Genomic DNA, 18,361 nt, shown 5'->3' with positions numbered 1-18,361 from the left:
TTGGCTTCTTCAGGTGCTACCTGAGAAGTCAAAGGTAGCACCTGAAGAAGGCAACGAGTTACGTCGACGAAATACTGTGCCAGAGCGACACAAACATCCGGCAGAAGACCCGATTATTCGACAAGTCATTATGTAATAATGTTTTACTTTGTATAACCATGCTATTTTCTGCAATTTTTATATTAAAAAACCCACTGATGATGGCGATATTTGTCGCCGAACCTAGTTTGGGATAATAAAGAAATAAACGAATTACAAGATGTTTTACATCAAGGCGGACTCAATTTCTGATATTACTGTTTTTCTATGCAAACACGGACCAAATGGAAGAGTTCCAAGATAAAATCTTTGAAGGTGGGAAGGTGGGGCAAGGGAAGGCAGAAAGGAAAGGAACTATTGATGTCTGCTCCATCGGGACTTTATGCGGAGAAATTGTGTGCCGCACCGGGACTCGCATCTGAGGTATCTCACACACATTAGGCTCTTGCACACAGTTAACAGACACAGTATTTAGGAAACTGCACAGACTATCTGCGTACGCCTCGTGGCCAACCCACTGCGCGCCACCTATCCACAGTCCCTGCCCATTCCCTCCATGCTCGCTGCTCTGAGATTCCTGCAGGAGGTCGGACGTACTTGTGCTACCGAAGAATATGGGTCCATTGACACCTATGCGAATCAATTATTTGAATGTGTGGTGTCTCATCTTTCAGACATTTCCGAGAAAAACAGACACCACGCAGAATACACAGCTATGGCACATCATATGTAAACTAGTGGTGGAGGGGGGGAGGGGGAAGAGGAGAAAGTCAATGAGTAAAAATTTGTACCGGACCGGGATTCGAACCCGGAACCTCCTGCTCACTATGCAGGTGTGTTAACCACTGCATCATCCGGACACACTGTCCATCGCAAATGTGCGGACTGTCTCGGCATGCCTTCCAGCCATCCACACTCCCACCTAGTGCCACCTGTCCGCAGTTCCTCTTCATGTCCTCCATGCTCCCTGCTTTCAGATTCCTGCAGGAGGTCGAACGTAGTTGTATATCTGCAATGAAGGTGGCTTATGCGTTGCCCAACGAGTCGAATCAATTATGTGAATGTATGTTGACTGTTCTTTGTGATACTCCGAAAGAACAGACACGGCACAACTATGAAATCCCCACTTCATTGCAATACGGACGTGCAATTTACAATCAATAGTAGAAGTTACTACGAAGTTTATTTGTTGTGCTTGCATTTCGAAAGGGTGTGTTTATGAATGAGGTATCGAATATATTGCTTCCCCCTACTTATACCTCCTGAGGAGATCACGAATGTAAAATTAGAGAGATTCGAGCCCCCACGGAGGCTTTCCGGCAGTCGTTCTTCCCGCGAACCATACGCAACCGGAACAGAAAAGGGAGGTAATGACGGTTGTGATGAACGTGAGGTTGATCTGAGATTCTGTTATTCTGCGCAAAGGATTAATCTGAGGTGTACCCTTTACCCTGTGGCTCCTGCAAGATGCAATTTCCACCCCCACACTAGTACTGAAGTCAGACAGATGCTCCTAACGTTCTAAAGAGAAATGCCTGAAAAACTTTCAGCAATACATATCTTCTGGAGTCATCCGCTGTAAGGAAATGACACAAAAATTCACAAAATTTCTTATGTAACTAGTGGAATACTTGGGTACTGGAGTAGTGCTAGTTAGTGTAAGAAAAACATGAAACTAACGAAAGTTATTATTAATTTTGCAAAAATTCTGGGAAATCACAATTGCACTTTTAGTTATGAATTGAACAAGTTATATCCTGGTTCTTTTTGGAAAGTGAAGTTACCTCTCAAGGATAGGATTCGCTAACGAAATTTCTATACGAAGTTTTAGGTGGTCGTTGACTTGGCAGAATGGCTGAGAGGCGTGCCTACTCAACTTGAATAAATATCTTTTAGAATGTTGCTAGGTACAGTCGAGGCTGTCGCGTGTGAAATGCAATGAAGTGCAGTGTTGTGGAGGAAATATGGAGCTCGCAATAGCTGTAGCGCACAATACCGTAAGCTGCCATGACTGCTGTCTGCGCCACTTGCTGCTGACGAATAAGATAAATCTCTTTCTATCTGGATTGACCTTTGCCAGTCAAACTCTCCCTACGCCTTGATGAAGTCAAGGATTCCTGATCGCCCCTAGTCTAACAACCGGCATGGTACACCGGTCAGGTAACCAGTCCACCTCGATGCCACTTAAAAATTCACTCCCAGACGTTTAACTATAACTCTGTCAATTCACACCGCACAATAAGTGTGACGGCCAACACAGTGAACAACACTTAGTCGCAAGGACTCAATACAGAGTCACACTTCGATTCGCTCTTGACAGAGGTGCTCTCCCAGTGAAGTACTGAGGAGAGACTTGTTCCTCACTCTTTGAGTAAACGTACGAGCGCACACGCTCTCCTTACGTGTTCTCGCTCCAAGAGCGGCAACCGAACGGCGCCTCTCCACGCCAGACGTGAAGGGGTATATCTTTCGGTCTCTTCCATTAATCCTTCAGCTCAAGGCATCAGAAATATCGTCTGCCAATCAGCATTGCTCTTCCAAAACGGGAGAATGGCGTTCTGATTAAGGCGACCAATCCAGAAATCTGTAGTATCTGCAATTGGTGTTTGCTGTCCTCGTGTGAAAATCTCTGAAACTACGTGCTATGTGTAAAGAATGCATAGGCTGGCCGCTCCCACACAGTGTAGTGGCATTTGCTTCTAAGCCAATCATGGGGTCGTTCCTCCTTTCCCTCAGGCGAATGCTGTCCGTTCCACGGGTGGCTACCGACCGACATAGATGGGTTGGGACTGGCCTCCTAGCATGTGGTTGCCTCTCTTGAACTAAAAGCTCCTATGACCATCTTGTCTGGAATGTATGTGTGTACACCAGCCTCGAGTATTTCAACCACGGTGCGCACTTGCGATTTATTAGTTATTTACATATCATTTACATGAATTCATCACCGAGCGAGGTGGCGCAGTCGTAACACACTGGACTCGCATTCGGGAGGATGACAGTTAAATCCCGCGTCCGGCCATTCTGATTTTGGTTTTCCGTGATTTCCCTAAATTGCTCCAGGCAAATGCTGGGATGGTTCCTTTCAAAGGTCACGGCCGACTTCCTTCCCTAATCCGATAAGACCGTTGACCTCGCTGTCAGGTCTCTTCCCCCAAAACAACCAACCAACCAACATGAATTCGTACAACATTGACTTTATCTTATCGAGTTTGGATTCGAATGAAGTGCCTTGATGTGCGGAATATGATTGTGAAGGCGGAATATGTAAGCAATGAAGGTCAGGAGACCACGACGTCTTACACAGTGGCACGTAAAGTGCCCTCCACCACACTCCGTTGGGTGGCTTGCGGAGTATAAATGTAGATGTAGATGTACCATGGTGTTTAGTAAAGATCTTGAAATTTTTTGAATATTATTCATAATTAATCTGAAGTTGAAGGTACCATCGTTTTTAAAAATAGCTGCGGATATACAATGAAGAGCCAAAGAAACTGGTACACCTGTCTAATATCATGTTCCTCGAGCACGCAGAAGTGCTGCAACTCGATGTGGCATGGACTCAACTGATGTCTGAAGTAGTACTGGAGGGAACTGACAACATCAGTAGTGCAGGGCTGTCTGAAAATCCGAAAGAGGGTGGAAATCTCTTCTGAACAGCTCGTGGCAAGGCATCACAGATATGCTCAATAGTGTTCATGTCTGACGAGTCTGGTGGCCAGTGGAAGTGTTTAAACCCAAGAGAGTGTTCCTGCAGCCACTATGGAGCAATTCAGGACATGCGGGTCGTCGCATTGTCCTGCTTGAGTTGACCAAGTCCGTCTGAATGCACAATAGACACGAATGGATGCAGGTGATTAGACTGAATCCTTACGTACGTTTCACCTTTCGGAGTCAAACGTATCAGGGGTCCCATATCACTCCAACTGCACAGGCCCCACACCATACAGAGCCTCCACCAACTTGAACAGTTCCCTGCTGACATACAGGGTCGATGGATCCATGAAGTTATCTCCATAACCCTACACGTCCATCCGCTCGATACAACTTGAAACGAGACTTGTCCTACCAGGCAACTTGTTTTTAGTCATCAACAGTCCAATATTGGTGTTGACGGGCCCAGGCGAGGTGTAAATGTCTGTGTCGTGCAGTCATCGAGGTTATACGAGTGGGCCTTCTGCTCCAAAAGCTCATATCGATGATGTTTCGTTGAATGGTTTGCATGCTGACATTTGTTGATGACCCAGCATTGAAACCTGTAGCAATTTGCGGATGAGTTGCACTTCTCTCACGTTGAACGATTCTCTCCAATCGTCGCTGATCCTGTTCTTGCAAGATATTTTTCCAGTGACAGCGATGTCAGTGATTCCTGATAATCACGGTATACTCGTGAAATGATCGTACGGGAAAATCCCCACTTCATCGCTGCCACAGAGATGCTGTGTCCCATGGCGCGTGCGCCGCCTATAACACCAAGTTCAAACTCACTTACATCTTGAGAACTTGCCACTAGAATAACAGTAACCGATCTATCAACTACGCCAGACACTTGTTGTCTTATATAGGCGTTTCCGACAGCAGCGCCATGTTCTGCATGTTTACAGATCTCTTTATCTGAGTATGCATGCCTATACCAGTTTCTTGTCGCTTCAATGTATCTGAGACAGTAGATATTTCGGACTCATGCTGGTAGTGGAGACTCTGTTCTTGTAGATACTGTGAGTAAACAAGTCGGGACCCATGCTATTGTACATCCTAAAAGTATTAAGATTATCGGTGAGGGCAAGACTAGATGGTCTCTCGAAATCACCTACTTCACTCATGAACATCAGTGTAGGGCTAACTTCTTCTGTTTATATGTCTGCTACAGTATTTTATATATATGTCCATCTATGTGTAGTATGCAATCTCAGGTATTAGAATGTTGTTTACCTCGATTATATATTTAATATCGTGTAGGATATCTGAATTGCTTCTTAAAACCAATACATGTCTACTTCTGTATGGTGACAAATGTGTAATTTATAAAACAATGAGCTTGATATTAAGCTCTTATTAACAAATAATCAGAATAGTGCAGAAGAATAGATAGAAGTTTATGGAATTATTGGTAATTATCTGATTATTATGAGGAAAGGAAAAGGTAGCAGTGAAGCAACTCTCATGTTATACTTAATAAGGGAAGAAAGACTGTAGAAAAATTAGGATACTCTGTGGACATGGGGCAAGCCTTTAAATGTAAGGAGGAATAAGATGTTCGTAGTCCTTTGATGAATGTGGATAAAGTACAGAAGCAGACGAATAATCTACAACATCCCCAAATCCTAAATGGGATTAATAGAAGTGTAACCAACCAAACTCCGGCATGAAAAGCTCGAAAAGAAAACGGGGAGCATGTAGAGCGTGCTGATACCGAATAACTAAAAGTGAACCGATAAAAAACTTAATAAAGAAGCTGTAAGAGCAAAATCTAAGGAAAGATATTTGAGGATTATTCTGATCATAAGAACTGAGAAGCTAGTGTTGAAACGTCCCCTTAGAACAATTATATACGACTGTGCTTAAACTGACACACAATATTTTTAGCGCAACACAATCTGACTTTCAAAAATCCCTACAAAAGAATGGCCCTGACTGACATTGACCTATACCTTTCACAAATCACTTACCTCACAAAAATCTTCGTTACTCGAACTACTGCAATTCAGCGAGCGCCACTACTGCCAGCTAAATAAAAGATCCTAACTACTGAAGGCACTAATAACTGATAGGCACAGTTAGCAAATTAAAGATTTTAATAGAGGACAAACAATGTATTTATCTTAATAGTCATAATATATATATAGCAGTTCATGACATCCAGTCTTACAAATTCCAAAACTCCGCCATTTCTCTCCCCACATCCACCACTGCTGGCAGCTCACCTCCAACTGCGCAACGCTACACGCTGTTCACATCCAGATGCCGCTGCCCAACACTACAATGGCAGACAACAATGCAAACTAGCCATAGACTGCACACAGCACAGCCAGTGATTTTCATACAGAGCGCTACATAACGTTGCCAATAAGAAAACATAAACAGCCTACTTACATAGCCCCCATGCACCCCACAAAAAATTTTACAAATTGTTTTGGGCAGTGGCCAATATTGATTTGATAAAATTTTTCATAAGTACAATAACAAAGATATCAAATGCACACACTTATTGATACAATGTTGGTCAAAAGCTCAAATTTTCACACAGTCCATCATAAAGACAGTCCTGATCATTCATCACAGTAAAATTGCAGTCTTTTTCTCAAAGTCTGAGCAGTAAAAGAAAATGCACACAGAAGTAGTGGATTTCCATGCAGTCTTGAAGAAGTAGTGTTGTCCTTCCAATGGAAAGACAGTGCTGACTCTCGACATGCAGACAAGTAATGGGTCACAACAGAGCAAACCCACAGCAGAGTCATTCGAAATTTTGAAGAATACTGGTAGGCAGGTCATCACAGAGTAGACCCAGCGTAGTCCTGGTAGAGATTATGGTATCGGTGGGCCACCAGAGGTGCAGACCCACTGTAGTCCAGGTAGAGATTGTGGTATTGGTGGGCCACCAGAGGTGCAGACCCACTGCAGTCCTTGTAGAAATAATGGTATTGGCGGGTCATCAAAGATGCAGACCCACTGTAGTCCTAGTAGAGATGGCCAGCAGCCATCTGTTGTGACTGTGCAGGTGCACAATCACCACTGAAGAGTCTTGCTGAAAATATAGCAAGTCCAAAACCACCACTAGTGCACTCACAAAGTTTTTGGAACTGTCCTTAGAACCAGCAATGCTGTTATCCAGTCCGTTGCTGAATTATTAACACACCTGTAAACACTAACAGTCCCTACTTCTCACATATTGTCCGTATACTATGACCAACAGAAACGTGTGCAGTGAAATGGAACTTACAAGTTAATAATATCATGAACTGTTGTCAATTACAATTTTATAACATAAGAATACCAATACAAAGCTACAAAATACATCATTAAAGAACATAACAATACAGATAACATTTGTAGTACAGGCTTTACAAAAGAATCGAAATAACATATACATCAGTGGTACAGGAATTACGACATGGGTACACACATAAAAGATCAGAAAAACTTTCGAAACATCAACTTCTCACATGAGCATTAAAACAAAACAGACAAAATAATGTTTAAACATCTTTACAAAGTAAATAACATAGTATTAGAAAAATTCTACAACATAACAACATCAGCTAAACACATAAATAAAGGAAAAAGACAAATACACAAGGGAACACAAACACATAGTGGGATAACACAAGAAAAGATCAGGGTTTCTTTTACTGCAGTATTTTGCTAACAAAACTTTCATTACCTCTCGGAGATCTCCCTTCGTTCTTCATTATTTCCAAAAAGTCCTATCTATACCTGCTTTCTGTACTTGTTTCGTATGACTTCTCAATCCATTTCTTCCAATTCATTGCAACTCATTCTCTTATATAGTCTACACCCTCTTAAGCTAACTTAAATCTACTGAGATCAGATGCTAAACTAAGGGACGAGGAAATGCAGCAGCACAGAAAAGTTATCACAAACAGCAATGACAAAAAAAAGAAAAAAATGGGAATTGGCAAAGCAAGCTGCAGCAAATGCCATAATTTATATCTAAACATGACAAATCTCAAGCAGAAAAAATATTACAGTAAAAATGGCCGTGTTTAATACCTATGTCACATCTTAACACTAGAGTGATGCATCACGAGAACTTACACTAGCAGATAAGTTACCAAATCGTAAAAAAATTATTTATGCAATTCCTGTGAAGGGAAATGCCTATTTATGTGCCCTCGTTTTCTTGGAAGTAGATCATAAACTTCTTATTGACTGGATCTGTAGGCATAAAATAACTATATTAGTACATCTATTAAATTTTATTTTAACCAATGCTGCAGTGCAGCTAGAAACTAGATATTAAACAAAATGAGTAAATAAATACATAAAGCAAGCCATATGGCATTTCTCTCAACTAGCAAGACAATAGCCGTGAAATGTTTCTCATCATTTCATTAGGCATTTTTGTAAATATCATAAATTAAGAGCTCCAGAGTATAATCATATGTTTTCAAGTTTGAGCGTGTCGTATTTGCGATACTTTCTACAAAGGAATGTCAATAGCGAGAATAATGGCCTCCTTTTTTTTTTCTCCACCTGCACCTCTGAAAGGCACACACTAATGGCTTTTTCCCAGGCGACTATCGCACAGCTGGGTGCCCACCACACATTACGTGAAGGTCACTTAACTTTCCTACCGAAATATTTAAGACAGCAGATTCTGCTACAGTGGCGGTCTCATATAAAAAAATTTCACAGGTCGAGAATTTGTGTTACAAATGTGTAGAAACAAAATCCTATAAATACAACAGTGTCCAAAAAATTTTCAGTGCCATTGTGATACATTCACACATGTACACACATTTCATAATTCTAAAGTACGATTCTTGGTTTCCAACATCCTTTTCCACAAATCAGAGACCCTAACCACTACTCATTATTCCTTATCTTATTATACATATACATATTCGTTGAGACTTCTTCAATATTTCATTATGAGCAATACATAGCTAATCAACTTCCTCATATACGGTATCATCATCTTATTGATCATAAACATACCTCAACAGCATAATACATATCGCCGTCGTAATAATATCATAACATCTCAGTCAATTCTCAAAATCGTCGTAGCTTCCTCCAATAATTTCAAAACCTAAAAAAAAATTCTCTGCTCATTTCAATAGTGTCATCTACCTCAAATGTACTTTAAAATCATGATCCCATGCCAAATACGTCATTCAAAGCTCTCATAGTATCACAGTGGTTCCGAAAAAATATGAACAGTTCACAATGTACAGACAAAATACTATTTCATAAGTGTGAAGTTACCCAGCTGTGTAATTGCGTAAATGTGTGTTACTGATGTAGTAAAAAAATGTTTATCTCTCAGTTAAATGATCAGATAGCTGTGTAATTTGTGTGTTAGAGAAATATGGTACCAATGTGTAAAGTTGTATAAGCAAATACCATATTAGCTAGGGCTCCTTGTGCTTGCCACACACATGGTACACAAAGTAGGCGTGTACCCCCCTGAGGATTAATGTAATTATACCCTCAAGTGTTACAGATTACGGCAATGGAATGAAATGTATCACGGAAAATCTTTGTATCTTTGTAATTCAAAAATTTTTAAAAACAAATGTTTTATGTACAAAATTAATCACTCAAATGGATGTACTGTAGCGCTAAACTGTGCGTCTTGTTGTAAGATAATGTCTGTGGAAGTGTCGTAGTTATCGTCCTCTGTAAGCAAAGTTCTGCTGAAGTCAATGTACTTACCTCATGAGAAACGAATGTGAAATGCTTTGTGTATAGATATCGTAGTTATTACGTACTTTACCATGATCAAGAAAGTGCTGTAATGTAACATATTGCTGTGCCTGGGAAAGGCTGTCTCATTGTAGCTATACCACAAAAGTCGTGCTTCGGTAGCTCAGATGGTAGAGCACTTGCCCGCGAGAGGCAAAGGTCCCGAGTTCGAGTCTCGGTCGGGCACACAGTTTTAATCTGCCAGGAAGTTTCATATCAGCGCACACTCCGCTGCAGAGTGAAAATCTCATTCTGAAAACATGTTTTACTTTCCAGAGAAATTCAGAAAAACTGGGCAGATATAAAACAGAAACACCGCAAAAGCAACATTGTAAATTGCCACTCATTAGTAGTGTCGTGATAAAATCGTGTTGCTGTCACATAAACTAACCATTGTGTCATCTGGTATCTCACAGAAAGTACTTTAAATCAAGAATGTATTTTCAAGTAAACCAAAATTGTGCATTAAAATCTCACTAGCAGTACCAGTATATGTTCTAAGTATGTAAGCCTTATAGTCGTTACGTAATTGTGCAACTAACAAGCAAGATTGTACAAATAACAACACTTTGTTGTCTGTTCACTATAACAATGCATTCGTAAGTTCTATTGAAATAAGTTCTCTTGGTTCTTGACTGGATATTTAACTTCGAACATTGTTGCATGTTAACAGATTCTAAGTCTGACAAAGCATATTAGTAATGTAAAGTGAAAAGTTTTATGGAAAAGACAAAATTAAAAAGCAGATTATCTTTCAACAAACGTTTTTACATGTGAAATGTGGTGCAAACCTTTTTTCTTCCTAGTACGCAGAGTTTCAACTTCAACGCAATTATCATGTGGTATTTGTCGGATTCCGTAAGGTCCATTATAAACTAGAAAGAATTTGTGACTCAAGTGTTTCTTCTTATGTGACAAAGAATGAACTTTAATGAGACCTTTCTGACCCATGTATAATTTCTTTGCATTTGCTTTACCGCGTAGTTTTCTCCTTTTGTCTGCTGCAGATTTTATATTTTTAATAGCCAAATCAATTATGTCCTTGTGTCGAAGTTTACGTGTATTCGGGAAAGGTACAAGCTCTCTGATTCTGTTCGGTGGTTCTTCATTCTTCAGTACAAGAGTAGGTGGTAAGCAGTGGAGTCATGAGGCATTTCATTCAGCACATTTTGAAATAAGTGTAAATACCTGTCCCAATGCTGATGCTTTCTGTGACAATAAAGTCTGCAAATCTTATTGATTTCTTTCATTATCCGTTCAGACGGGTTACAATGTGGTGAGTACAATGAAATAAAAACAGGTTTGATTTTATGGTTCCGAAGCATGCGTGACCTAACAGCAGATCTGAATTGCGGTCCGTTATCTGAAATGACTTTACTAACATGTCCAACTTCACGTAAGAAATTTTTAACAAAGGCATTGGATACAGACCGTCCAGTGGCTTTACGTAACGGTGTGAAAGAAACAAATTTTGAAGTAAGTTCAACAGCAACTAGAACGTACGAAAATCCATTAGATGCTCTGACAAGCGGTCCCAATAGATGACCAGCAGCAAATTCTTTTAATTTAGAAAGAATGATAGGAAATAATGGAGCACGATGTGACATAGTAGATGGTTTCGCCTTTTGACAAAGTTTAGAAATAGACAAGACTCTTCGAATTCTCTTTTCTATATTGTTAAAATAACAAGTCGTCCGAAGAATATGATAACATTTTCGTGGACCAAAATGTGCATAGTTGAAATGAATGCACCAAATCAGCTTATTAACAAAATCGTCAGGAATGCAAAGTACCCATAGCTTGCCATTAACAGTGCAGCGTTTGAACAGTATGTTGTTTCTAACCAGATAATAATGCCGAATCTGCGTGTGTGTCTTTTCATGCCACTTACTTTTGATGTCTTCCCAAATCGGATCTTTATCTTTTTCATGAGAAATGTCCTTTAAAGATGTGGTGATGAAGTTTTCAAAGGCGACTTTCTGAATGTAAAGAATGCTGAAATTTTTCTCGAGGTTGCCTTCTGTGTTACCTTTCTCAAGCCCAGCCGGTGCGCGTGACAGTGCATCCACAACAATGTTTTCCTTGCCGGGAATGTAGACTATTGTGAAGTAGAATTCTTGCAGAAATAATGCCTTACGTTTTAACCTGTCATGATTTAATTTTGAAGACATAAGAAATTGTAATGCACGATGATCGCTGTATACTTTTACGTGCTTACCAGTAAGAAAGAAACGGAATTTGTTAAATGCCCAAACGATAGCTAAAGCTTCTAATTCAGTAACGGAATAATTTTTTTCAGATTTTGTCAGCGTTCGGCTAGCAAAAGCTATGGTTTTCTGAACGGTAGTGTCATTTTCTATGGCTTCTTGAAATAAATGGGCACCAAGACCAACTTTAGAAGGCAGAAATCTTGTGACAGATCTGGATGAGCTAGTATTGGCGCGTTAAGTAGCGATTCTTTCAAAGAATTGAATTCCAACTGTGCTTGTTCGTCCCAGTTTCAAGTAGTATTTTTTCCAGTGAGAGAACAAAGTTTTGGTGTAACAAGAATTTGCATATTCAGAAAACGACGGCAAAAATTTACGAGACCTAGAAAACTGCGGACTTGTTTTTTTGTGGATGGAACTGGAATGGCTCTGATTGCTTCTAACTTTTCAGGATGCGGCTGAATGCCTTCAGAAGAAATAATATGTCCCAAAAACTTCACCTTTGTCCTACCGAACTCAGATTTTTCCAAGTTAACTGTAATTCCAGATTCTGCATAAACATTTAACACGCTGTTGAAGATGCGATTATGTTGTTCCCATGAGGCTTCTGCTACCAGAATATCGTCCACATATAAGGTGATGTGACGTTTTAAGAACTCAGGTAATATGGAATTTAGACCACGAATGAACGCTGCCAAAGAAATGTTCAAACCAAAAGGAAGTATCCAAAATTGATAACAAACACCGAAACAAAGGAAAGCTGCGTATTTTCTACATTCTGGATGAAGTTCGATCTGTTAAAAGCTAGATCTGAGATCAATAGAAGACAACACTTTTACACCATTAAAATTTTGATGAGTTCTTCCAACGTTTGCGGCCTGTATGTTTCAGGAATAATGATAGTATTGATTTGTCTCGAATCTAAGACAAGCCTGATCGATCCATTTTTCTTCTCAACAACATGTAATGGATTGTTGTATGAGCTTACTGCTGGCTCAATAATGCCCTCGTCAAGCATGGATTGTATATCTGTTCTAACACGGTCCCTATAATGTGCTGGAATTACGTATGGTCTAACACAAAATTTACTATGCTCACGAACACGAAATTGGCATTGAAATCCCTTGATTGTTCCTGTTTTATGAGTAAAAACTGTGGAATGTGCTTGTAAAATCTCAAAAAGGTCCTGCCTATCAGTGTCATTACAATTCTCAATTGTTTGAATTTTATTCTGAATTAACTCATTAGTTTCAAATATCCCATCGATATTATCCCTTGAAACACGTATGTAACGTAGCAGCGATGGCGAGGCATTGCAGCGTCTCTGACCAGAGAGTATGCGCTTGACCGCGCGAGTGTTGCGAGCGGTTCTCAGTCTGTAGCTCTGTTTAGTTGCGTGCTGTACTCTGTCAGTAGTCGTTGCGAGTCAGTAGCTCTGTTCAGTGGCGTGCAGTACGCTAGTAGTCGTCATGCAGAGCGGTCGGTCAGTGGTAGCAGCCCAGTGCGGTTGTGTGATGTGGTCTGTCGGCAACACTGGTCAAGATGCTGAATGAGGTATACTGTTAATTAAGATAATCATCGGATAATGTAAAGTTTAATTATTGTAATTAATTTTCAACAAGCGCCCCCAATAATAATTTTGATTTCAAAAGCAATTTTACATAAAAATTTTATTTAATTGAAGTAACTATTTCGTTCCACTTCCCTAAAGAAAAGTTTCAGTTTTCAGTTAAATAATTAAAAAAAAAAAAAGGGAATATTATTATTTGCAATGCAGTTCCTCCAAGCCGTGCGCAAGAATAAGAGCAGAAATTTGACTAGCTGTTACAATGTGGTAAGAATTTAATTCTGATTTTTGCACATGGCCAAAGACCGATATTTCGGTAAAATCGAATTATCATTATCGCTGAGATTTTGTTGTCACTGAATTGACTTTAATTTTTTTTTTGTGAAGAACTTATACTTGGGTCAGATTGCGATTCTCTCACTTTTATTGTCATTAAATTTAATTGCTAGGGAGGTTACGTTTGGCTCCTATTCATTTATTATTTCTGTCTTTAAAATTTCAGTGGAGAGGTTACACTTAGCGCCATGTCCATTAGCATTCAATAATAATAACTTTTAAGATTTTTGTGGGGAGGTTACACTTTCCGACACCCAGTCCAGGATCGTATTTCGTTGAGAGTCTTTTGAACAACAGTCAAATTTCTGCTCTTATTCTTATGCACGGCTTGGAGGAACTGCATTGCAAATAATAATATTCCTTTTTTTTTTTTAATTATTTAACTGAAAACTGAAACTTTTCTTTAAGGGAAGTGGAACGAAATAGTTACTTCAATTAAATAAAATTTTTATGTAAAATTGCTTTTGAAATCAAAATTATTATTGGGGGCGCTTGTTGAAAATTAATTACAATGATTAAACTTTACATTATCTGATGATTATCTTAATTAACAGTATACCTCATTCAGCATCTTGACCAGTGTTGCCGACAGACCACATCACACAACCGCACTGGGCTGCTACCACTGACCGACCGCTCTGCATGACGACTACTAGCGTACTGCACGCCACTGAACAGAGCTACTGACTCGCAACGACTACTGACAGAGTACAGCACGCAACTAAACAGAGCTACAGACTGAGAACCGCTCGCAACACTCGCGCGGTCAAGCGCATACTCTCTGGTCAGAGACGCTGCAATGCCTCGCCATCGCTGCTACGTTACATACGTGTTTCACCCTGTTAGTACTTGCAGAGTGACTGTTAGTGTCTAGTTCCGTAGAAAATTCCGAACTGTTGTCTAACAGAGGGTAAAGCCGATTAATATAGATTTGTATTAATTCAAAAGTCTACTCCCAATATAATTTCTGTCGACAATAATGGAACAATAAGAAAGTTCATAGAGAAGCTGTGGCTTTGACAAAAGAATTCTGAGTTGGTTTGTTGGCATACATCTACACTTTTTCCAACGATTGCGCCTTGTAATTTCATCTTACGTAACGTAAGTGTGGGGCAATCGTTCGATTTGTTGTATTTGCTAAAATCTGTTTCACTAATTACTGAAATGGGACTGCCAGAGTCAAGTACTGCCGTAAAATTTACGTCTTTTACAGTAATGTGAATCACAGGATATGCAATGTTGTTATGTTTTACGTCGTGTTCCTGGAGTAAGATGTCCCTAATGTCTTACTAGCTACGGCAGCTGCATAGTCAGTTTCATAAGTACGTTTTGTGGCTGCCAGCGGTATGAGTCATTGCCTATTGTGTTTTTGTTGTCGCGCGTCGTTATTGGAATTTGGAGACCTAACTTCTACAAATTCACCTTGTCGAGAGGCCCCTGCTCTGTTTGAATCCCGCCAGTTCTGATGCAATTCAGGTCTGTCGTTACGATCGTATCGTCTGTCGTCATGTCGGTAGATTCCATAGTTTCTTTCTTGTCGGTCACGTGGTGGAGAATTTATCCCTGAATCGTAACTGCGCGCTGGACTGTTGCGTCTAAAGTTATTCTGTCTCCCTTGATAATAATTATTTTGGTTCCCATATTGTCTGTTTCTCTGATGGTCTCTGTGATAGTCATTACCGTGGAGAGGTGATCTTTCCCTGAATTATTACAACTCTACCAACGGTTGTCATACGGGTGGTGTCTGTTTTGGTCACGATTTACGTTGCAAGAATAGCTTTGTCGTGTATTATTTCTGACATCGCGGAATTGTGACAGATGTGACCTGTAATTGTTGTGCTCCTGTTTTCGCGTTCCGCGATTGCCAGTGTCAATTTCCAGTTCTTGTAACAGTCCCTGAAAAGCTTCAGTGCCGTCTTTGCAACGTCCTGCTAAAATAATATGTCGTAAATGTTCAGGCAGTTTGATTAAGCAAATGCGGATAAGTTCTGAGGGGCTGTATGGGTTTGAAAGATACTGATTCTTATGCAACATGTATTCAAAATATTTGGTAAGACTGGAAAATTCAGATTGTTCGAAACGTTTCATCGTTTTACTCGGTCTTGTGTAGCTTGAGACCAATACGCTGAGAGGAGGGCATGATAAAATTCTCCTTCACTGTGACAATCGTGAATGACCAATCGCATTCTTACAGCTGGTTCATTCTCCAAGTAGCCACACATAAATTCTAACCTGTGCTCCTATGACCAGTTGGGAGGAAAACAATGAGAGAATTGATGAAGCCATGCTTGTGGATGAATGTCGTTGTCAGAATTCTTAAATGTTTTGAATTTACGTGTAGTAATGAACAGCTTATAGTCAAAATCATCGTGTCAGCGAGTCGCACATCGCTCATTGTTACTTCGTTTCGGCGGTTCCATCTCAAAATCCAATGCGCCTTGCCACTTTCTTTCATTATTTCCGAAGTGTCCTGTGTTGTTATTTTGTGGTTGTTCCGTATTTCTATGTCCCTCTTCCCGTACAGGAGCGCGAGTATCCTCTGAAATATGTAATTCTTGTATTACTTGTGCCAACTGATCTTGCACTTCCCGGATTTATCTTTTGTGCTGTGTATTGATTTGATTTTGATTTTGTTTGAATTTTCTAATTTGTTTGTACTCTTCAGTGTCCGTGAAGGCTACAGGTCTTGTGTCATTCAGATCATCATCTACCTTTGTAGATAAGTTAGTGAACTGATCTGAAAGTTCGGCTACTTTATCCCATAGTGAAATTATTTCCTCTGTGTGTTTTTCTGAACCAAGTTTCAGAGTGTCCATTTGTGTTGAAATCGTATCTACTGTGTCCTTTAAGTTTTCCTGAGTTATTGCAAGTTGCGTAACCAAATCGGTAGATGCTACTGAGTCAATTTTAGCTTGCAAGGTGTCGTGATTTTCATGAACAATAGTTTGCGGTTCTTTTATGGCTACTTCGTGAATCTGTAATGCATTTTCATGACGCAAAAAAATTGGTTGGAAATGCTCACAAATTTGTGTTTTTACGTCACTACAGATTTTTTGACATTTCGATTCAATGTTATGTAACTCAGTAGTTAAATCTTCACGTGTTTGTTCATGTGTGGTGTCTAACTTTTGAAGCTTTGCTGTGTTTGTCTCTGATTTTGTTCCATTGTGTCTAACTGTTGCTGTGTTTGTCTCTGGTGTTGTTCCATTGTGTCTAACTTTTAAAGATTTTGTCCCATTTGTTTCTGATTTTGTTCAAGCGTTGTGTCTAACTTTTGTAGCCTTTGTCCCATTTGTTGCATTAACTGTATTGACAATGCACTGGTGTCTGAAATATGTTCCTCAGTGCTTTTTTTTTTCGGCAGTGAATCTGCACCGGCAACATTCACATTTTGAAAAGCAGAAAATGTTGCTTGACCTATTTGAGAAAACGGTGAGGACCCAAAACCTGAATCTACAGTATTTGCAAGATTGTGTCCTGTCATTTCGGATTCCTGAGGCGAACTGTTGCTGACCGATCGATCGATAATGCTTCCCTGCTCACTAATTGCTTCACTGTCTACACCATTATTTGCCGCCCGCTCCATTTCCCTATGCAGAATTACCAAATTACTACTTTGAACATTAGTTAAATCATTACTCGGTGGCGCTAACACACTACTTTCGTCTTCACTGTCATTTCTCAGTTTACTTTGGAGCCTAGTATTACGTTTTTCACACGCCATTATTGTCACAATAACACAGAAAAGCACAATTGGAAGAGTAAAATAAGAAAACACATTAACATACCACTGAAAATAATATCTAGTTAATTGCAAGCGCAGCTGCGAAATACTTGGTGCTAATATACATGCATGCCACAACTGTTTTACTGTAGGAGAATGAAAGACTGCGACTACAAAGGAGATTCTCTCTACAATTAGGCGCTAGCAATAAACAAAATCTACACTAATTACACAAACAACAAGAAAAAATCAGAAGATTCCAGTGAGGTATCCTCGGCTAAGGGTCGACATATGAAACGTCCCCTTAGAAAAATAGGTATATAACTGTGCTTAAACTGACACACAATATTTTTTTAGCGCAACGCAATCTGACTTTGAGAAATCCCGACAAAAGAATGGCCCTGACTAACATTAATCTATACCTTTCACAAATCACTTACCTCACAAAAATCTTCGTTACTCGAACTACTGCAATACAGCGAGCGCCACTACTGCCAGCTAAATAAAAGATTCAAACTACGGAAGGCACTAACTACTGATAGGCATAGATAGCAAATGAAAGATTTTAATAGAGAACAAACAATGTATTTACCTTAATAGTCATAATATATATATCAGTTCATGACATCCAGTCTTACAAATTTCAAAACTCTGCCATTTCTCTCCCCACATCCACCACTGCTGGCGGCTTACCTCCAACTGCGCAACGCTACGCGCTGTTCACATCCAGCTGCCGCTGCCCAACACTACAATGGCAGACAACAATGCAAACTAGCCACAGACTGCACACAGCACAGCCAGTGATTTTCATACAGAGCGCTACGTAACGTTGCCAGTAAGAAAACATAAACAGCCTACTTACAGTGTTATATATGCTACAGTCTTCAGAAATGCATCAACACCGCTCGGAGGAGGAATGAGGGAATATAACACGGGAAGACTAAGACCGAGACTGAAACATGAAAAACTAATTTTTGAGGTTGATGAGGCTAGCTCGTGCGTAGACATGAAATTATCAGTTCAAGATAGGACAGAACGGTAGACAGCATCAAAGAAGTCATA

General features: G+C 39.9%; 1 non-coding gene across 1 annotated transcript; it reads right to left on the bottom strand.

Moving 5' to 3' along the window:
* Window positions 1-825: 825 nt before the first annotated feature.
* On the bottom strand, window positions 826-899 carry Trnat-agu. The gene has a single exon. It is a non-coding gene; the product is annotated as a tRNA-Thr (tRNA).
* Between the last annotated feature and the right edge of the window lie 17,462 nt (window positions 900-18,361).

This window comes from Schistocerca americana, chromosome 4 (genome assembly GCF_021461395.2).
Source record: "Schistocerca americana isolate TAMUIC-IGC-003095 chromosome 4, iqSchAmer2.1, whole genome shotgun sequence".
NCBI lineage: Eukaryota > Metazoa > Arthropoda > Insecta > Orthoptera > Acrididae > Schistocerca > Schistocerca americana.
This window is presented reverse-complemented; position numbering and strand designations above follow the sequence as displayed.